Genomic DNA, 19,604 nt, shown 5'->3' with positions numbered 1-19,604 from the left:
AAAGCACGGCGGTGCTTTCGTAAGGCCTTACTCACTCGGTCACCTTTCCGTGTCCCGGGCGAAACTCCGGGAGAAACACGCGGCCCGTACGGCAACGTGCTCGGGGCATCAGGGTTTCTTATCGCATCCTTCGCAGCGTCGCGTTGCACCGCACCGGGAGAACCTTGGGGCTCTTACTCCTACAACGCAGGGAGGAGGGAATGAAATAAATACTCTTCAATGACAAGGAAAAATACATTCAAGTCATCCTCGACAACAGGCGACAAAACACTCAAGCCCAGGTTTCACGCTGAACAACAAGAGCGATTAACCACAGAGTTCCTCGGCACTGCTGCCTTTTCCAGCCCGCGGATAGTTTCCTCGCTCACTGACAAAGCGCGCGTTACAACTCCAGCCATCCGTGTGTTGACTGCGCATCAAAGCGAACAACTCCTTTCAGCTGCTGTGCAGTCAGATATACATCCAAAAAACCTCAACCAGCGTAACCTGCAGACAGCCGTGTAGTTGGGAACTGCCCTGGAGAGCTGCAGAGCCGCAGAGCCTCAGAAATACTGGGGGAAATGCTCAGAAATACAGTGGAAAGAAACTGGAGTTGCCTGGGTCTCAGAATAATTCTAGAGCTAAAGTGGTAACAGACATCAGCTTTACATCAGGTAATACATGCCAACACTCATCACTGACCCAAGAAGGCAACCTCCGCCTGCCCTACCCAGGCTTTCAAACGCAGCACAGTTCTGCCCAAAGCAGGATGCTACTTCATTTGTAACACCGCTAACAGATTTCTTCCTCGAGATGGGACGAGAGATACATCACGCGAACAACCAAGCCGCTGTTGGCAAGCACTGGAGCCTTTTTCTCCGTATTGTTTTTCACCGCCGTTTGCGTGAGAAGGAAAATCAAAGACAGAACAGGTGGAGATAGCCTTGGTGAAAAAATAAGATTCAGGCAACGTTCTCTTCTTGGTTTGGCGTCCCTTTTTTCTTTTCTTTTCCCCCTCTTCAGGATAAGAGTACAGGCCAAATAAATAAAGAAAACTTAGACCCGTCTTCCGAGCATTTCAAGCTATTACAGGAAAAAAGCAATTTGAGGAAGACAACACAAGAACTGGCTACTACAACCCTTCTTTTCTACAAGACACTAAAGCGTAGACACGCTACACGCGTATAATTCATACGTTCTGCATAACTATATCCTTTCTATAGACACCACACAAGTATGTGACTATATAGCATAATATCGACTGTCATACACATCTCTGTGTATAAGTATCTATGAAATCCAAACCTTTCCTCCTCCCCTGGCCAGGCACATCTTTCTCCTCAACATACCCCCCGGCTTGAGGAGAATTCATGAAATCCACAAGCAGTTATCGACAAGATCCCGCTACGACCTGTACCTAAGCAATGTTTCGGGGAGACTGCTACAAAATTCACAAAAAACGCAGACAAAAAGCCACCAGTAAAGGAACATTGAAAGCACAATGTTCCCAAATCTGACAATTCTCTTCAGGAGATGAATCCTAAAGTTGGGCCCATCAGATTATTGTTGAATAAGGTACCAAAACCGTTCTTGCCATCCATATCCAACTGCACCCAGTTCCTAAGTCTGCAGTCCTCAAGATCATGAATTGCAAGCGGTTGTTCCCACAGCGACCCTGTCACATTTACCCGGACGTGCTGGGGGTCGACACAAGATGAGGATCACGACCTGTGCCGGCACTTACCGCACCACGTGCGCTGGCGTGATCTGATGAACGCCAGAATTCCGTCTGCCGTCAGTCGGTGCAGCCGTCGTCCCACGGGATCCCTCGCTGTCTGCCCCCAGGAAACGCCGCTCGTCCTCAAGTACTCCCGACAGACTGCGCCCCGAAGCAGGGCATGATTTTTACTTCTGAATCGGGTAAGCACAGCATCGAAACAGAGCAAGGAAAATGCCTCAGTTAAATGTTTTCCATCCCTTTAACCACTCAACACACGTACTAACCGCTCATATGTATCACACGCACCATGCGTGCCTGTACGTATGCCTGCGTACGTACGGGCGCCTGTGCCGGTAGGTACCTTACAGCACTACGTTTCCTTCCCCCCCATTTTCTACTCCAGGAGCATCAAGCTCAATGTCAAGTTGCACGCATGCTACTAGTAAAGCGCCAGTTCACTTCAGATCATCGGGCATTATCTTAGCAGCCAAACTAACACTCACATCGCCACCGCGACCAGTCTCAAAAGTAACGGGACTAACGTTCCCTGAAACTTACTGTCGAGTGCCAAAGCTGCCACGACCTGAGGTGGCACTACAAAGGGAATTCTCATATGCATCTCTCCTCTTGTCTGCCTACGTCACCCGCGAGCATCACCTTCTTGATGCAGTACTTACAACCTGCATGTTTTCAGCACAGCAACAAGCAGCACAGGCAACAGTGCCTCCCCCTCTTCGGGGACACGAAAAGTAACTGCAGCTTTCCCCACCCCCCCCTCCAGACACAAGCAGTTATTGACATTTTCCACCTCCTGGAACTGGAATCCAGTTGCTGTTGGGGGCGATGTCTGGTAACCCACGCCGATAAAACCCGTGCTGCTAGCTGCCGTGGGGATCGACCCGAGCAACCAAGCAGCAGTGCTGCGCCCAGATTCGGCACGTTCTCCCGTCACGGGAGCCACGTGCAAATACAGCTGCACCCCTCCTTGCCGATAAAGGGGCAACAAGAAGTTCGCTTCCCAGGTCTCAGAGTAATTCTAGAGCTAAGCTGATAGTCTTCAGGTTTATGCTCAGCTAATACATGCCAACACCCATCACCGACCCAGGGGAACGAACAGAGCGGCTCCCCTTTGCACGTCACGGGGGACTGCTGGGCAAGAGAGGAGCAGCTGGGGAGCACGCACCAAACCAACCCCACCTCTCCACAAGGCACTGAGGGTTGTCGCTCTTAATAAAAGCACGGCGGTGCTTTCGTAAGGCCTTACTCACTCGGTCACCTTTCCGTGTCCCGGGCGAAACTCCGGGAGAAACACGCGCCCGTACGGCAACGTGCTCGGGGCATCAGGTTTCTTATCGCATCCTTTCGCAGCGTCGCGTTGCACCGCACCGGGAGAACCTTGGGGCTCTTACTCCTACAACGCAGGGAGGAGGGAATGAAATAAATACTCTTCAATGACAAGGAAAAATACATTCAAGTCATCCTCGACAACAGGCGACAAAACACTCAAGCCCAGGTTTCACGCTGAACAACAAGAGCGATTAACCACAGAGTTCCTCGGCACTGCTGCCTTTTCCAGCCCGCGGATAGTTTCCTCGCTCACTGACAAAGCGCGCGTTACAACTCCAGCCATCCGTGTGTTGACTGCGCATCAAAGCGAACAACTCCTTTTCAGCTGCTGTGCAGTCAGATATACATCCAAAAAACCTCAACCAGCGTAACCTGCAGACAGCCGTGTAGTTGGGAACTGCCCTGGAGAGCTGCAGAGCCCCTCAGAAATACTGGGGGAAATGCTCAGAAATACAGTGGAAAGAAACTGGAGTTGCCTGGGTCTCAGAATAATTCTAGAGCTAAAGTGGTGACAGACATCAGCTTTACATCAGGTAATACATGCCAACACTCATCACTGACCCAAGAAGGCAACCTCCGCCTGCCCTACCCAGGCTTTCAAACGCAGCACAGTTTCTGCCCAAAGCAGGATGCTACTTCATTTGTAACACCGCTAACAGATTTCTTCCTCGAGATGGGACGAGAGATACATCACGCGAACAACCAAGCCGCTGTTGGCAAGCACTGGAGCCTTTTTCTCCGTATTGTTTTTCACCGCCGTTTGCGTGAGAAGGAAAATCAAAGACAGAACAGGTGGAGATAGCCTTGGTGAAAAAATAAGATTCAGGCAACGTTCTCTTCTTGGTTTGGCGTCCTTTTTTCTTTTCTTTTCCCCCTCTTCAGGATAAGAGTACAGGCCAAATAAATAAAGAAAACTTAGACCCGTCTTCCGAGCATTTCAAGCTATTACAGGAAAAAAGCAATTTGAGGAAGACAACACAAGAACTGGCTACTACAACCCTTCTTTTCTACAAGACACTAAAGCGTAGACACGCTACACGCGTATAATTCATACGTTCTGCATAACTATATCCTTTCTATAGACACCACACAAGTATGTGACTATATAGCATAATATCGACTGTCATACACATCTCTGTGTATAAGTATCTATGAAATCCAAACCTTTCCTCCTCCCCTGGCCAGGCACATCTTTCTCCTCAACATACCCCCCGCTTGAGGAGAATTCATGAAATCCACAAGCAGTTATCGACAAGATCCCGCTACGACCTGTACCTAAGCAATGTTTCGGGGAGACTGCTACAAAATTCACAAAAAACGCAGACAAAAAGCCACCAGTAAAGGAACATTGAAAGCACAATGTTCCCAAATCTGACAATTCTCTTTAGGAGATGAATCCTAAAGTTGGGCCCATCAGATTATTGTTGAATAAGGTACCAAAACCGTTCTTGCCATCCATATCCAACTGCACCCAGTTCCTAAGTCTGCAGTCCTCAAGATCATGAATTGCAAGCGGTTGTTCCCACAGCGACCCTGTCACATTTACCCGGACGTGCTGGGGGTCGACACAAGATGAGGATCACGACCTGTGCCGGCACTTACCGCACCACGTGCGCTGGCGTGATCTGATGAACGCCAGAATTCCGTCTGCCGTCAGTCGGTGCAGCCGTCGTCCCACGGGATCCCTCGCTGTCTGCCCCCAGGAAACGCCGCTCGTCCTCAAGTACTCCCGACAGACTGCGCCCCGAAGCAGGGCATGATTTTTACTTCTGAATCGGGTAAGCACAGCATCGAAACAGAGCAAGGAAAATGCCTCAGTTAAATGTTTTCCATCCCTTTAACCACTCAACACGTACTAACCGCTCATATGTATCACACGCACCATGCGTGCCTGTACGTATGCCTGCGTACGTACGGGCGCCTGTGCCGGTAGGTACCTTACAGCACTACGTTTCCTTCCCCCCCATTTTCTAGTCCAGGAGCATCAAGCTCAATGTCAAGTTGCACGCATGCTACTAGTAAAGCGCCAGTTCACTTCAGATCATCGGGCATTATCTTAGCAGCCAAACTAACACTCACATCGCCACCGCGACCAGTCTCAAAAGTAACGGGACTAACGTTCCCTGAAACTTACTGTCGAGTGCCAAAGCTGCCACGACCTGAGGTGGCACTACAAAGGGAATTCTCATATGCATCTCTCCTCTTGTCTGCCTACGTCACCCGCGAGCATCACCTTCTTGATGCAGTACTTACAACCTGCATGTTTTCAGCACAGCAACAAGCAGCACAGGCAACAGTGCCTCCCCCTCTTTCGGGGACACGAAAAGTAACTGCAGCTTTCCCCACCCCCCCCTCCAGACACAAGCAGTTATTGACATTTTCCACCTCCTGGAACTGGAATCCAGTTGCTGTTGGGGGCGATGTCTGGTAACCCACGCCGATAAAACCCGTGCTGCTAGCTGCCGTGGGATCGACCCGAGCAACCAAGCAGCAGTGCTGCGCCCAGATTCGGCACGTTCTCCCGTCACGGGAGCCACGTGCAAATACAGCTGCACCCTCCTTGCCGATAAAGGGGCAACAAGAAGTTCGCTTCCCAGGTCTCAGAGTAATTCTAGAGCTAAGCTGATAGTCTTCAGGTTTATGCTCAGCTAATACATGCCAACACCCATCACCGACCCAGGGGAACGAACAGAGCGGCTCCCCTTTGCACGTCACGGGGGACTGCTGGGCAAGAGAGGAGCAGCTGGGGAGCACGCACCAAACCAACCCCACCTCTCCACAAGGCACTGAGGGTTGTCGCTCTTAATAAAAGCACGGCGGTGCTTTCGTAAGGCCTTACTCACTCGGTCACCTTTCCGTGTCCCGGGCGAAACTCCGGGAGAAACACGCGGCCCGTACGGCAACGTGCTCGGGGCATCAGGGTTTCTTATCGCATCCTTTCGCAGCGTCGCGTTGCACCGCACCGGGAGAACCTTGGAGCTCTTACTCCTACAACGCAGGGAGGAGGGAATGAAATAAATACTCTTCAATGACAAGGAAAAATACATTCAAGTCATCCTCGACAACAGGCGACAAAACACTCAAGCCCAGGTTTCACGCTGAACAACAAGAGCGATTAACCACAGAGTTCCTCGGCACTGCTGCCTTTCCAGCCCGCGGATAGTTTCCTCGCTCACTGACAAAGCGCGCGTTACAACTCCAGCCATCCGTGTGTTGACTGCGCATAAAAGCGAACAACTCCTTTTCAGCTGCTGTGCAGTCAGATATACATCCAAAAAACCTCAACCAGCGTAACCTGCAGACAGCCGTGTAGTTGCGAACTGCCCTGGAGAGCTGCAGAGCCTCAGAAATACTGGGGGAAATGCTCAGAAATACAGTGGAAAGAAACTGGAGTTGCCTGGGTCTCAGAATAATTCTAGAGCTAAAGTGGTGACAGACATCAGCTTTACATCAGGTAATACATGCCAACACTCATCACTGACCCAAGAAGGCAACCTCCGCCTGCCCTACCCAGGCTTTCAAACGCAGCACAGTTTCTGCCCAAAGCAGGATGCTACTTCATTTGTAACACCGCTAACAGATTTCTTCCTCGAGATGGGACGAGAGATACATCACGCGAACAACCAAGCCGCTGTTGGCAAGCACTGGAGCCTTTTTCTCCGTATTGTTTTTCACCGCCGTTTGCGTGAGAAGGAAAATCAAAGACAGAACAGGTGGAGATAGCCTTGGTGAAAAAATAAGATTCAGGCAACGTTCTCTTCTTGGTTTGGCGTCCCTTTTTTCTTTTCTTTTCCCCCTCTTCAGGATAAGAGTACAGGCCAAATAAATAAAGAAAACTTAGACCCGTCTTCCGAGCATTTCAAGCTATTACAGGAAAAAAGCAATTTGAGGAAGACAACACAAGAACTGGCTACTACAACCCTTCTTTTCTACAAGACACTAAAGCGTAGACACGCTACACGCGTATAATTCATACGTTCTGCATAACTATATCCTTTCTATAGACACCACACAAGTATGTGACTATATAGCATAATATTGACTGTCATACACATCTCTGTGTATAAGTATCTATGAAATCCAAACCTTTCCTCCTCCCCTGGCCAGGCACATCTTTCTCCTCAACATACCCCCCCGCTTGAGGAGAATTCATGAAATCCACAAGCAGTTATCGACAAGATCCCGCTACGACCTGTACCTAAGCAATGTTTCGGGGAGACTGCTACAAAATTCACAAAAAACGCAGACAAAAAGCCACCAGTAAAGGAACATTGAAAGCACAATGTTCCCAAATCTGACAATTCTCTTTAGGAGATGAATCCTAAAGTTGGGCCCATCAGATTATTGTTGAATAAGGTACCAAAACCGTTCTTGCCATCCATATCCAACTGCACCCAGTTCCTAAGTCTGCAGTCCTCAAGATCATGAATTGCAAGCGGTTGTTCCCACAGCGACCCTGTCACATTTACCCGGACGTGCTGGGGGTCGACACAAGATGAGGATCACGACCTGTGCCGGCACTTACCGCACCACGTGCGCTGGCGTGATCTGATGAACGCCAGAATTCCGTCTGCCGTCAGTCGGTGCAGCCGTCGTCCCACGGGATCCCTCGCTGTCTGCCCCCAGGAAACGCCGCTCGTCCTCAAGTACTCCCGACAGACTGCGCCCCGAAGCAGGGCATGATTTTTACTTCTGAATCGGGTAAGCACAGCATCGAAACAGAGCAAGGAAAATGCCTCAGTTAAATGTTTTCCATCCCTTTAACCACTCAACACGTACTAACCGCTCACATGTATCACACGCACCATGCGTGCCTGTACGTATGCCTGCGTACGTACGGGCGCCTGTGCCGGTAGGTACCTTACAGCACTACGTTTCCTTCCCCCCCATTTTCTAGTCCAGGAGCATCAAGCTCAATGTCAAGTTGCACGCATGCTACTAGTAAAGCGCCAGTTCACTTCAGATCATCGGGCATTATCTTAGCAGCCAAACTAACACTCACATCGCCACCGCGACCAGTCTCAAAAGTAACGGGACTAACGTTCCCTGAAACTTACTGTCGAGTGCCAAAGCTGCCACGACCTGAGGTGGCACTACAAAGGGAATTCTCATATGCATCTCTCCTCTTGTCTGCCTACGTCACCCGCGAGCATCACCTTCTTGATGCAGTACTTACAACCTGCATGTTTTCAGCACAGCAACAAGCAGCACAGGCAACAGTGCCTCCCCCTCTTTCGGGGACACGAAAAGTAACTGCAGCTTTCCCCACCCCCCCCTCCAGACACAAGCAGTTATTGACATTTTCCACCTCCTGGAACTGGAATCCAGTTGCTGTTGGGGGCGATGTCTGGTAACCCACGCCGATAAAACCCGTGCTGCTAGCTGCCGTGGGGATCGACCCGAGCAACCAAGCAGCAGTGCTGCGCCCAGATTCGGCACGTTCTCCCGTCACGGGAGCCACGTGCAAATACAGCTGCACCCTCCTTGCCGATAAAGGGGCAACAAGAAGTTCGCTTCCCAGGTCTCAGAGTAATTCTAGAGCTAAGCTGATAGTCTTCAGGTTTATGCTCAGCTAATACATGCCAACACCCATCACCGACCCAGGGGAACGAACAGAGCGGCTCCCCTTTGCACGTCACGGGGGACTGCTGGGCAAGAGAGGAGCAGCTGGGGAGCACGCACCAAACCAACCCCACCTCTCCACAAGGCACTGAGGGTTGTCGCTCTTAATAAAAGCACGGCGGTGCTTTCGTAAGGCCTTACTCACTCGGTCACCTTTCCGTGTCCCGGGCGAAACTCCGGGAGAAACACGCGGCCCGTATGGCAACGTGCTCGGGGCATCAGGGTTTCTTATCGCATCCTTTCGCAGCGTCGCGTTGCACCGCACCGGGAGAACCTTGGGGCTCTTACTCCTACAACGCAGGGAGGAGGGAATGAAATAAATACTCTTCAATGACAAGGAAAAATACATTCAAGTCATCCTCGACAACAGGCGACAAAACACTCAAGCCCAGGTTTCACGCTGAACAACAAGAGCGATTAACCACAGAGTTCCTCGGCACTGCTGCCTTTTCCAGCCCGCGGATAGTTTCCTCGCTCACTGACAAAGCACGCGTTACAACTCCAGCCATCCGTGTGTTGACTGCGCATAAAAGCAAACAACTCCTTTTCAGCTGCTGTGCAGTCAGATATACATCCAAAAAACCTCAACCAGCGTAACCTGCAGACAGCCGTGTAGTTGGGAACTGCCCTGGAGAGCTGCAGAGCCGCGGACCCTCAGAAATACTGGGGGAAATGCTCAGAAATACAGTGGAAAGAAACTGGAGTTGCCTGGGTCTCAGAATAATTCTAGAGCTAAAGTGGTGACAGACATCAGCTTTACATCAGGTAATACATGCCAACACTCATCACTGACCCAAGAAGGCAACCTCCGCCTGCCCTACCCAGGCTTTCAAATGCAGCACAGTTTCTGCCCAAAGCAGGATGCTACTTCATTTGTAACACCGCTAACAGATTTCTTCCTCGAGATGGGACGAGAGATACATCACGCGAACAACCAAGCCGCTGTTGGCAAGCACTGGAGCCTTTTTCTCCGTATTGTTTTTCACCGCCGTTTGCGTGAGAAGGAAAATCAAAGACAGAACAGGTGGAGATAGCCTTGGTGAAAAAATAAGATTCAGGCAACGTTCTCTTCTTGGTTTGGCGTCCCTTTTTTCTTTTCTTTTCCCCCTCTTCAGGATAAGAGTACAGGCCAAATAAATAAAGAAAACTTAGACCCGTCTTCCGAGCATTTCAAGCTATTACAGGAAAAAAGCAATTTGAGGAAGACAACACAAGAACTGGCTACTACAACCCTTCTTTTCTACAAGACACTAAAGCGTAGACACGCTACACGCGTATAATTCATACGTTCTGCATAACTATATCCTTTCTATAGACACCACACAAGTATGTGACTATATAGCATAATATCGACTGTCATACACATCTCTGTGTATAAGTATCTATGAAATCCAAACCTTTCCTCCTCCCCTGGCCAGGCACATCTTTCTCCTCAACATACCCCCCCGCTTGAGGAGAATTCATGAAATCCACAAGCAGTTATCGACAAGATCCCGCTACGACCTGTACCTAAGCAATGTTTCGGGGAGACTGCTACAAAATTCACAAAAAACGCAGACAAAAAGCCACCAGTAAAGGAACATTGAAAGCACAATGTTCCCAAATCTGACAATTCTCTTCAGGAGATGAATCCTAAAGTTGGGCCCATCAGATTATTGTTGAATAAGGTACCAAAACCGTTCTTGCCATCCATATCCAACTGCACCCAGTTCCTAAGTCTGCAGTCCTCAAGATCATGAATTGCAAGCGGTTGTTCCCACAGCGACCCTGTCACATTTACCCGGACGTGCTGGGGGTCGACACAAGATGAGGATCACGACCTGTGCCGGCACTTACCGCACCACGTGCGCTGGCGTGATCTGATGAACGCCAGAATTCCGTCTGCCGTCAGTCGGTGCAGCCGTCGTCCCACGGGATCCCTCGCTGTCTGCCCCCAGGAAACGCCGCTCGTCCTCAAGTACTCCCGACAGACTGCGCCCCGAAGCAGGGCATGATTTTTACTTCTGAATCGGGTAAGCACAGCATCGAAACAGAGCAAGGAAAATGCCTCAGTTAAATGTTTTCCATCCCTTTAACCACTCAACACGTACTAACCGCTCATATGTATCACACGCACCATGCGTGCCTGTACGTATGCCTGCGTACGTACGGGCGCCTGTGCCGGTAGGTACCTTACAGCACTACGTTTCCTTCCCCCCCATTTTCTACTCCAGGAGCATCAAGCTCAATGTCAAGTTGCACGCATGCTACTAGTAAAGCGCCAGTTCACTTCAGATCATCGGGCATTATCTTAGCAGCCAAACTAACACTCACATCGCCACCGCGACCAGTCTCAAAAGTAACGGGACTAACGTTCCCTGAAACTTACTGTCGAGTGCCAAAGCTGCCACGACCTGAGGTGGCACTACAAAGGGAATTCTCATATGCATCTCTCCTCTTGTCTGCCTACGTCACCCGCGAGCATCACCTTCTTGATGCAGTACTTACAACCTGCATGTTTTCAGCACAGCAACAAGCAGCACAGGCAACAGTGCCTCCCCCTCTTTCGGGGACACGAAAAGTAACTGCAGCTTTCCCCACCCCCCCCCTCCAGACACAAGCAGTTATTGACATTTTCCACCTCCTGGAACTGGAATCCAGTTGCTGTTGGGGGCGATGTCTGGTAACCCACGCCGATAAAACCCGTGCTGCTAGCTGCCGTGGGGATCGACCCGAGCAACCAAGCAGCAGTGCTGCGCCCAGATTCGGCACGTTCTCCCGTCACGGGAGCCACGTGCAAATACAGCTGCACCCTCCTTGCCGATAAAGGGGCAACAAGAAGTTCGCTTCCCAGGTCTCAGAGTAATTCTAGAGCTAAGCTGATAGTCTTCAGGTTTATGCTCAGCTAATACATGCCAACACCCATCACCGACCCAGGGGAACGAACAGAGCGGCTCCCCTTTGCACGTCACGGGGGACTGCTGGGCAAGAGAGGAGCAGCTGGGGAGCACGCACCAAACCAACCCCACCTCTCCACAAGGCACTGAGGGTTGTCGCTCTTAATAAAAGCACGGCGGTGCTTTCGTAAGGCCTTACTCACTCGGTCACCTTTCCGTGTCCCGGGCGAAACTCCGGGAGAAACACGCGGCCCGTACGGCAACGTGCTCGGGGCATCAGGGTTTCTTATCGCATCCTTTCGCAGCGTCGCGTTGCACCGCACCGGGAGAACCTTGGGGCTCTTACTCCTACAACGCAGGGAGGAGGGAATGAAATAAATACTCTTCAATGACAAGGAAAAATACATTCAAGTCATCCTCGACAACAGGCGACAAAACACTCAAGCCCAGGTTTCACGCTGAACAACAAGAGCGATTAACCACAGAGTTCCTCGGCACTGCTGCCTTTTCCAGCCCGCGGATAGTTTCCTCGCTCACTGACAAAGCGCGCGTTACAACTCCAGCCATCCGTGTGTTGACTGCGCATCAAAGCGAACAACTCCTTTTCAGCTGCTGTGCAGTCAGATATACATCCAAAAAACCTCAACCAGCGTAACCTGCAGACAGCCGTGTAGTTGGGAACTGCCCTGGAGAGCTGCAGAGCCTCAGAAATACTGGGGGAAATGCTCAGAAATACAGTGGAAAGAAACTGGAGTTGCCTGGGTCTCAGAATAATTCTAGAGCTAAAGTGGTGACAGACATCAGCTTTACATCAGGTAATACATGCCAACACTCATCACTGACCCAAGAAAGCAACCTCCGCCTGCCCTACCCAGGCTTTCAAACGCAGCACAGTTTCTGCCCAAAGCAGGATGCTACTTCATTTGTAACACCGCTAACAGATTTCTTCCTCGAGATGGGACGAGAGATACATCACGCGAACAACCAAGCCGCTGTTGGCAAGCACTGGAGCCTTTTTCTCCGTATTGTTTTTCACCGCCGTTTGCGTGAGAAGGAAAATCAAAGACAGAACAGGTGGAGATAGCCTTGGTGAAAAAATAAGATTCAGGCAACGTTCTCTTCTTGGTTTGGCGTCCCTTTTTTCTTTTCTTTTCCCCCTCTTCAGGATAAGAGTACAGGCCAAATAAATAAAGAAAACTTAGACCCGTCTTCCGAGCATTTCAAGCTATTACAGAAAAAAAGCAATTTGAGGAAGACAACACAAGAACTGGCTACTACAACCCTTCTTTTCTACAAGACACTAAAGCGTAGACACGCTACACGTGTATAATTCATACGTTCTGCATAACTATATCCTTTCTATAGACACCACACAAGTATGTGACTATATAGCATAATATCGACTGTCATACACATCTCTGTGTATAAGTATCTATGAAATCCAAACCTTTCCTCCTCCCCTGGCCAGGCACATCTTTCTCCTCAACATACCCCCCCGCTTGAGGAGAATTCATGAAATCCACAAGCAGTTATCGACAAGATCCCGCTACGACCTGTACCTAAGCAATGTTTCGGGGAGACTGCTACAAAATTCACAAAAAACGCAGACAAAAAGCCACCAGTAAAGGAACATTGAAAGCACAATGTTCCCAAATCTGACAATTCTCTTCAGGAGATGAATCCTAAAGTTGGGCCCATCAGATTATTGTTGAATAAGGTACCAAAACCGTTCTTGCCATCCATATCCAACTGCACCCAGTTCCTAAGTCTGCAGTCCTCAAGATCATGAATTGCAAGCGGTTGTTCCCACAGCGACCCTGTCACATTTACCCGGACGTCCTGGGGGTCGACACAAGATGAGGATCACGACCTGTGCCGGCACTTACCGCACCACGTGCGCTGGCGTGATCTGATGAACGCCAGAATTCCGTCTGCCGTCAGTCGGTGCAGCCGTCGTCCCACGGGATCCCTCGCTGTCTGCCCCCAGGAAACGCCGCTCGTCCTCAAGTACTCCCGACAGACTGCGCCCCGAAGCAGGGCATGATTTTTACTTCTGAATCGGGTAAGCACAGCATCGAAACAGAGCAAGGAAAATGCCTCAGTTAAATGTTTTCCATCCCTTTAACCACTCAACACGTACTAACCGCTCATATGTATCACACGCACCATGCGTGCCTGTACGTATGCCTGCGTACGTACGGGCGCCTGTGCCGGTAGGTACCTTACAGCACTACGTTTCCTTCCCCCCCATTTTCTAGTCCAGGAGCATCAAGCTCAATGTCAAGTTGCACGCATGCTACTAGTAAAGCGCCAGTTCACTTCAGATCATCGGGCATTATCTTAGCAGCCAAACTAACACTCACATCGCCACCGCGACCAGTCTCAAAAGTAACGGGACTAACGTTCCCTGAAACTTACTGTCGAGTGCCAAAGCTGCCACGACCTGAGGTGGCACTACAAAGGGAATTCTCATATGCATCTCTCCTCTTGTCTGCCTACGTCACCCGCGAGCATCACCTTCTTGATGCAGTACTTACAACCTGCATGTTTTCAGCACAGCAACAAGCAGCACAGGCAACAGTGCCTCCCCCTCTTTCGGGGACACGAAAAGTAACTGCAGCTTTCCCCCCCCCCCCCCTCCAGACACAAGCAGTTATTGACATTTTCCACCTCCTGGAACTGGAATCCAGTTGCTGTTGGGGGCGATGTCTGGTAACCCACGCCGATAAAACCCGTGCTGCTAGCTGCCGTGGGGATCGACCCGAGCAACCAAGCAGCAGTGCTGCGCCCAGATTCGGCACGTTCTCCCGTCACGGGAGCCACGTGCAAATACAGCTGCACCCTCCTTGCCGATAAAGGGGCAACAAGAAGTTCGCTTCCCAGGTCTCAGAGTAATTCTAGAGCTAAGCTGATAGTCTTCAGGTTTATGCTCAGCTAATACATGCCAACACCCATCACCAACCCAGGGGAATGAACAGAGCGGCTCCCCTTTGCACGTCACGGGGGACTGCTGGGCAAGAGAGGAGCAGCTGGGGAGCACGCACCAAACCAACCCCACCTCTCCACAAGGCACTGAGGGTTGTCGCTCTTAATAAAAGCACGGCGGTGCTTTCGTAAGGCCTTACTCACTCGGTCACCTTTCCGTGTCCCGGGCGAAACTCCGGGAGAAACACGCGGCCCGTACGGCAACGTGCTCGGGGCATCAGGGTTTCTTATCGCATCCTTTCGCAGCGTCGCGTTGCACCGCACCGGGAGAACCTTGGGGCTCTTACTCCTACAACGCAGGGAGGAGGGAATGAAATAAATACTCTTCAATGACAAGGAAAAATACATTCAAGTCATCCTCGACAACAGGCGACAAAACACTCAAGCCCAGGTTTCACGCTGAACAACAAGAGCGATTAACCACAGAGTTCCTCGGCACTGCTGCCTTTTCCAGCCCGCGGATAGTTTCCTCGCTCACTGACAAAGCGCGCGTTACAACTCCAGCCATCCGTGTGTTGACTGCGCATCAAAGCGAACAACTCCTTTTCAGCTGCTGTGCAGTCAGATATACATCCAAAAAACCTCAACCAGCGTAACCTGCAGACAGCCGTGTAGTTGGGAACTGCCCTGGAGAGCTGCAGAGCCTCAGAAATACTGGGGGAAATGCTCAGAAATACAGTGGAAAGAAACTGGAGTTGCCTGGGTCTCAGAATAATTCTAGAGCTAAAGTGGTGACAGACATCAGCTTTACATCAGGTAATACATGCCAACACTCATCACTGACCCAAGAAGGCAACCTCCGCCTGCCCTACCCAGGCTTTCAAATGCAGCACAGTTTCTGCCCAAAGCAGGATGCTACTTCATTTGTAACACCGCTAACAGATTTCTTCCTCGAGATGGGACGAGAGATACATCACGCGAACAACCAAGCCGCTGTTGGCAAGCACTGGAGCCTTTTTCTCCGTATTGTTTTTCACCGCCGTTTGCGTGAGAAGGAAAATCAAAGACAGAACAGGTGGAGATAGCCTTGGTGAAAAAATAAGATTCAGGCAACGTTCTCTTCTTGGTTTGGCGTCCCTTTTTTCTTTTCTTTTCCCCCTCTTCAGGATAAGAGTACAGGCCAAATAAATAAAGAAAACTTAGACCCGTCTTCCGAGCATTTCAAGCTATTACAGAAAAAAAGCAATTTGAGGAAGACAACACAAGAACTGGCTACTACAACCCTTCTTTTCTACAAGACACTAAAGCGTAGACACGCTACACGTGTATAATTCATACGTTCTGCATAACTATATCCTTTCTATAGACACCACACAAGTATGTGACTATATAGCATAATATCGACTGTCATACACATCTCTGTGTATAAGTATCTATGAAATCCAAACCTTTCCTCCTCCCCTGGCCAGGCACATCTTTCTCCTCAACATACCCCCCCGCTTGAGGAGAATTCATGAAATCCACAAGCAGTTATCGACAAGATCCCGCTACGACCTGTACCTAAGCAATGTTTCGGGGAGACTGCTACAAAATTCACAAAAAACGCAGACAAAAAGCCACCAGTAAAGGAACATTGAAAGCACAATGTTCCCAAATCTGACAATTCTCTTCAGGAGATGAATCCTAAAGTTGGGCCCATCAGATTATTGTTGAATAAGGTACCAAAACCGTTCTTGCCATCCATATCCAACTGCACCCAGTTCCTAAGTCTGCAGTCCTCAAGATCATGAATTGCAAGTGGTTGTTCCCACAGCGACCCTGTCACATTTACCCGGACGTCCTGGGGGTCGACACAAGATGAGGATCACGACCTGTGCCGGCACTTACCGCACCACGTGCGCTGGCGTGATCTGATGAACGCCAGAATTCCGTCTGCCGTCAGTCGGTGCAGCCGTCGTCCCACGGGATCCCTCGCTGTCTGCCCCCAGGAAACGCCGCTCGTCCTCAAGTACTCCCGACAGACTGCGCCCCGAAGCAGGGCATGATTTTTACTTCTGAATCGGGTAAGCACAGCATCGAAACAGAGCAAGGAAAATGCCTCAGTTAAATGTTTTCCATCCCTTTAACCACTCAACACGTACTAACCGCTCATATGTATCACACGCACCATGCGTGCCTGTACGTATGCCTGCGTACGTACGGGCGCCTGTGCCGGTAGGTACCTTACAGCACTACGTTTCCTTCCCCCCCATTTTCTACTCCAGGAGCATCAAGCTCAATGTCAAGTTGCACGCATGCTACTAGTAAAGCGCCAGTTCACTTCAGATCATCGGGCATTATCTTAGCAGCCAAACTAACACTCACATCGCCACCGCGACCAGTCTCAAAAGTAACGGGACTAACGTTCCCTGAAACTTACTGTCGAGTGCCAAAGCTGCCACGACCTGAGGTGGCACTACAAAGGGAATTCTCATATGCATCTCTCCTCTTGTCTGCCTACGTCACCCGCGAGCATCACCTTCTTGATGCAGTACTTACAACCTGCATGTTTTCAGCACAGCAACAAGCAGCACAGGCAACAGTGCCTCCCCCTCTTTCGGGGACACGAAAAGTAACTGCAGCTTTCCCCACCCCCCCCTCCAGACACAAGCAGTTATTGACATTTTCCACCTCCTGGAACTGGAATCCAGTTGCTGTTGGGGGCGATGTCTGGTAACCCACGCCGATAAAACCCGTGCTGCTAGCTGCCGTGGGGATCGACCCGAGCAACCAAGCAGCAGTGCTGCGCCCAGATTCGGCACGTTCTCCCGTCACGGGAGCCACGTGCAAATACAGCTGCACCCTCCTTGCCGATAAAGGGGCAACAAGAAGTTCGCTTCCCAGGTCTCAGAGTAATTCTAGAGCTAAGCTGATAGTCTTCAGGTTTATGCTCAGCTAATACATGCCAACACCCATCACCGACCCAGGGGAACGAACAGAGCGGCTCCCCTTTGCACGTCACGGGGGACTGCTGGGCAAGAGAGGAGCAGCTGGGGAGCACGCACCAAACCAACCCCACCTCTCCACAAGGCACTGAGGGTTGTCGCTCTTAATAAAAGCACGGCGGTGCTTTCGTAAGGCCTTACTCACTCGGTCACCTTTCCGTGTCCCGGGCGAAACTCCGGGAGAAACACGCGGCCCGTACGGCAACGTGCTCGGGGCATCAGGGTTTCTTATCGCATCCTTTCGCAGCGTCGCGTTGCACCGCACCGGGAGAACCTTGGGGCTCTTACTCCTACAACGCAGGGAGGAGGGAATGAAATAAATACTCTTCAATGACAAGGAAAAATACATTCAAGTCATCCTCGACAACAGGCGACAAAACACTCAAGCCCAGGTTTCACGCTGAACAACAAGAGCGATTAACCACAGAGTTCCTCGGCACTGCTGCCTTTTCCAGCCCGCGGATAGTTTCCTCGCTCACTGACAAAGCGCGCGTTACAACTCCAGCCATCCGTGTGTTGACTGCGCATCAAAGCGAACAACTCCTTTTCAGCTGCTGTGCAGTCAGATATACATCCAAAAAACCTCAACCAGCGTAACCTGCAGACAGCCGTGTAGTTGGGAACTGCCCTGGAGAGCTGCAGAGCCTCAGAAATACTGGGGGAAATGCTCAGAAATACAGTGGAAAGAAACTGGAGTTGCCTGGGTCTCAGAATAATTCTAGAGCTAAAGTGGTGACAGACATCAGCTTTACATCAGGTAATACATGCCAACACTCATCACTGACCCAAGAAGGCAACCTCCGCCTGCCCTACCCAGGCTTTCAAATGCAGCACAGTTTCTGCCCAAAGCAGGATGCTACTTCATTTGTAACACCGCTAACAGATTTCTTCCTCGAGATGGGACGAGAGATACATCACGCGAACAACCAAGCCGCTGTTGGCAAGCACTGGAGCCTTTTTCTCCGTATTGTTTTTCACCGCCGTTTGCGTGAGAAGGAAAATCAAAGACAGAACAGGTGGAGATAGCCTTGGTGAAAAAATAAGATTCAGGCAACGTTCTCTTCTTGGTTTGGCGTCCCTTTTTTCTTTTCTTTTCCCCCTCTTCAGGATAAGAGTACAGGCCAAATAAATAAAGAAAACTTAGACCCGTCTTCCGAGCATTTCAAGCTATTACAGGAAAAAAGCAATTTGAGGAAGACAACACAAGAACTGGCTACTACAACCCTTCTTTTCTACAAGACACTAAAGCGTAGACACGCTACACGCGTATAATTCATACGTTCTGCATAACTATATCCTTTCTATAGACACCACACAAGTATGTGACTATATAGCATAATATTGACTGTCATACACATCTCTGTGTATAAGTATCTATGAAATCCAAACCTTTCCTCCTCCCCTGGCCAGGCACATCTTTCTCCTCAACATACCCCCCGGCTTGAGGAGAATTCATGAAATCCACAAGCAGTTATCGACAAGATCCCGCTACGACCTGTACCTAAGCAATGTTTCGGGGAGACTGCTACAAAATTCACAAAAAACGCAGACAAAAAGCCACCAGTAAAGGAACATTGAAAGCACAATGTTCCCAAATCTGACAATTCTCTTTAGGAGATGAATCCTAAAGTTGGGCCCATCAGATTATTGTTGAATAAGGTACCAAAACCGTTCTTGCCATCCATATCCAACTGCACCCAGTTCCTAAGTCTGCAGTCCTCAAGATCATGAATTGCAAGCGGTTGTTCCCACAGCGACCCTGTCACATTTACCCGGACGTGCTGGGGGTCGACACAAGATGAGGATCACGACCTGTGCCGGCACTTACCGCACCACGTGCGCTGGCGTGATCTGATGAACGCCAGAATTCCGTCTGCCGTCAGTCGGTGCAGCCGTCGTCCCACGGGATCCCTCGCTGTCTGCCCCCAGGAAACGCCGCTCGTCCTCAAGTACTCCCGACAGACTGCGCCCCGAAGCAGGGCATGATTTTTACTTCTGAATCGGGTAAGCACAGCATCGAAACAGAGCAAGGAAAATGCCTCAGTTAAATGTTTTCCATCCCTTTAACCACTCAACACGTACTAACCGCTCACATGTATCACACGCACCATGCGTGCCTGTACGTATGCCTGCGTACGTACGGGCGCCTGT

At 50.3% G+C, this 19,604-nt stretch overlaps 1 long non-coding RNA gene and 13 other non-coding genes across 27 annotated transcripts in view; all 14 read right to left on the bottom strand.

Annotated features, from left to right (window-relative positions):
- Window positions 1-597: 597 nt before the first annotated feature.
- On the bottom strand, window positions 598-682 carry LOC129200623 (small nucleolar RNA SNORD45). Its single transcript, XR_008575022.1, has one exon. It is a non-coding gene; the product is annotated as a small nucleolar RNA SNORD45 (small nucleolar RNA).
- Window positions 683-743: 61 nt separating this feature from the next.
- LOC129200621 (uncharacterized) overlaps window positions 744-19,604 on the bottom strand; it is a 45,098-nt gene continuing 26,237 nt past the window's right edge. For 10 of the 14 annotated variants that reach the window (XR_008575012.1, XR_008575017.1, XR_008575006.1 and 7 more), the window contains 9 exons: window positions 19,282-19,448; window positions 17,599-18,554; window positions 16,357-16,523; window positions 14,674-15,629; window positions 13,431-13,597; window positions 10,505-10,671; window positions 7,572-7,738; window positions 5,890-6,034; window positions 4,253-4,815 (listed from right to left, as the gene is read on the bottom strand). This is a non-coding gene — a long non-coding RNA (uncharacterized LOC129200621). Of the gene's footprint in view, window positions 997-1,520; window positions 1,891-4,252; window positions 4,816-5,889; window positions 6,035-7,571; window positions 7,739-10,504; window positions 10,672-13,430; window positions 13,598-14,673; window positions 15,630-16,356; window positions 16,524-17,598; window positions 18,555-19,281; window positions 19,449-19,604 lie in introns of those variants that run through there. The other 4 variants (XR_008575008.1, XR_008575007.1, XR_008575014.1 and 1 more) reach the window with 4 other exon arrangements.
- Window positions 2,719-2,801, bottom strand: LOC129200651 (small nucleolar RNA SNORD45). Its single transcript, XR_008575049.1, has one exon. It is a non-coding gene; the product is annotated as a small nucleolar RNA SNORD45 (small nucleolar RNA).
- LOC129200636 (small nucleolar RNA SNORD45) lies at window positions 3,524-3,608 on the bottom strand. The gene has a single exon (XR_008575034.1). It is a non-coding gene; the product is annotated as a small nucleolar RNA SNORD45 (small nucleolar RNA).
- On the bottom strand, window positions 5,641-5,723 carry LOC129200650 (small nucleolar RNA SNORD45). Its single transcript, XR_008575048.1, has one exon. It is a non-coding gene; the product is annotated as a small nucleolar RNA SNORD45 (small nucleolar RNA).
- Window positions 6,445-6,529, bottom strand: LOC129200634 (small nucleolar RNA SNORD45). Its single transcript, XR_008575032.1, has one exon. It is a non-coding gene; the product is annotated as a small nucleolar RNA SNORD45 (small nucleolar RNA).
- On the bottom strand, window positions 8,565-8,647 carry LOC129200649 (small nucleolar RNA SNORD45). Its single transcript, XR_008575047.1, has one exon. It is a non-coding gene; the product is annotated as a small nucleolar RNA SNORD45 (small nucleolar RNA).
- On the bottom strand, window positions 9,378-9,462 carry LOC129200633 (small nucleolar RNA SNORD45). Its single transcript, XR_008575031.1, has one exon. It is a non-coding gene; the product is annotated as a small nucleolar RNA SNORD45 (small nucleolar RNA).
- On the bottom strand, window positions 11,499-11,581 carry LOC129200648 (small nucleolar RNA SNORD45). Its single transcript, XR_008575046.1, has one exon. It is a non-coding gene; the product is annotated as a small nucleolar RNA SNORD45 (small nucleolar RNA).
- Window positions 12,304-12,388, bottom strand: LOC129200632 (small nucleolar RNA SNORD45). The gene has a single exon (XR_008575030.1). It is a non-coding gene; the product is annotated as a small nucleolar RNA SNORD45 (small nucleolar RNA).
- LOC129200652 (small nucleolar RNA SNORD45) lies at window positions 14,425-14,507 on the bottom strand. Its single transcript, XR_008575050.1, has one exon. It is a non-coding gene; the product is annotated as a small nucleolar RNA SNORD45 (small nucleolar RNA).
- LOC129200630 (small nucleolar RNA SNORD45) lies at window positions 15,230-15,314 on the bottom strand. The gene has a single exon (XR_008575029.1). It is a non-coding gene; the product is annotated as a small nucleolar RNA SNORD45 (small nucleolar RNA).
- LOC129200647 (small nucleolar RNA SNORD45) lies at window positions 17,350-17,432 on the bottom strand. Its single transcript, XR_008575045.1, has one exon. It is a non-coding gene; the product is annotated as a small nucleolar RNA SNORD45 (small nucleolar RNA).
- Window positions 18,155-18,239, bottom strand: LOC129200629 (small nucleolar RNA SNORD45). The gene has a single exon (XR_008575028.1). It is a non-coding gene; the product is annotated as a small nucleolar RNA SNORD45 (small nucleolar RNA).

This window comes from Grus americana, unplaced genomic scaffold, assembly GCF_028858705.1.
Source record: "Grus americana isolate bGruAme1 unplaced genomic scaffold, bGruAme1.mat scaffold_362, whole genome shotgun sequence".
Classification (NCBI taxonomy): Eukaryota; Metazoa; Chordata; class Aves; order Gruiformes; family Gruidae; genus Grus; species Grus americana.
The sequence above is the reverse complement of the archived record's forward strand: the minus strand, read 5'-3'. Positions and strand labels throughout refer to the sequence as shown.